Source organism: Penaeus monodon, chromosome 27, assembly GCF_015228065.2.
Source record: "Penaeus monodon isolate SGIC_2016 chromosome 27, NSTDA_Pmon_1, whole genome shotgun sequence".
NCBI classification, from domain to species: Eukaryota; Metazoa; Arthropoda; class Malacostraca; order Decapoda; family Penaeidae; genus Penaeus; species Penaeus monodon.
This window is the reverse complement of record NC_051412.1, coordinates 19656941-19657540: the sequence shown is the minus strand read 5'-3', so window position 1 is coordinate 19657540 and position 600 is coordinate 19656941. Positions and strand designations below refer to the sequence as shown.

Here is a 600-nt window from a genome sequence, read left to right as displayed (position 1 = left end):
CACTGACAACAAAATAGCAGGTAAAACCACAACGAAACATGGACCACGAAAAGAACACTTACCTCGCAGTACAACTCGTTCCGAACGTCACGGAAAGAGGTACTGACACCAACCAGTGGGAGAATCTCAATGGCAACACAACGAGCAGCACAGGACTTCGTAAGCACCTTTTTCGATCACCAAGGACATGGTGTAGGTACAATTCTAGTCATGATTGCGCCACACTCTAATGAACAGACCATATATCATGTTCAAAAGGTAGAGAGATAATCACCCCATACGTTCAGGTTCACCTTCACATCAGACCCGAAATGAGACATATCAGCCCCTAATTTTGAGCGTCAAGCGGTGCAAAGAAAGCCAGATGGAGTGTACATTATGACATGACTTAACCCTGGGATCTCCTGGTGTGGATAAAGTTAGGGATGACTTTCAAACCTTATGAAGGACCAGGGATGAAAGTCTTGAATCTCTGTCGGCATTATTGTGATATCCGGTGACTGAAAGATCACTTGAAAGTGACACAGATGTATATTAAATATCCTCTATCGTGATTTGTCATGCACTTTAAGCCTTCCAGTAACAGTAAATATAACAGTG

At 43.0% G+C, this 600-nt stretch overlaps 1 protein-coding gene across 1 annotated transcript in view; it reads right to left on the bottom strand.

Annotated features, from left to right (window-relative positions):
- The window catches only part of LOC119590365 (protein D3-like), a 7704-nt gene extending 7451 nt beyond the window's left edge, over window positions 1-253 (bottom strand). Inside the window, exon 1 of the mRNA XM_037939035.1 lies at window positions 63-253. The gene's annotated coding sequence lies outside the window, so the exon portion shown is untranslated. The remainder of the gene's footprint in view (window positions 1-62) is intronic.
- Between the last annotated feature and the right edge of the window lie 347 nt (window positions 254-600).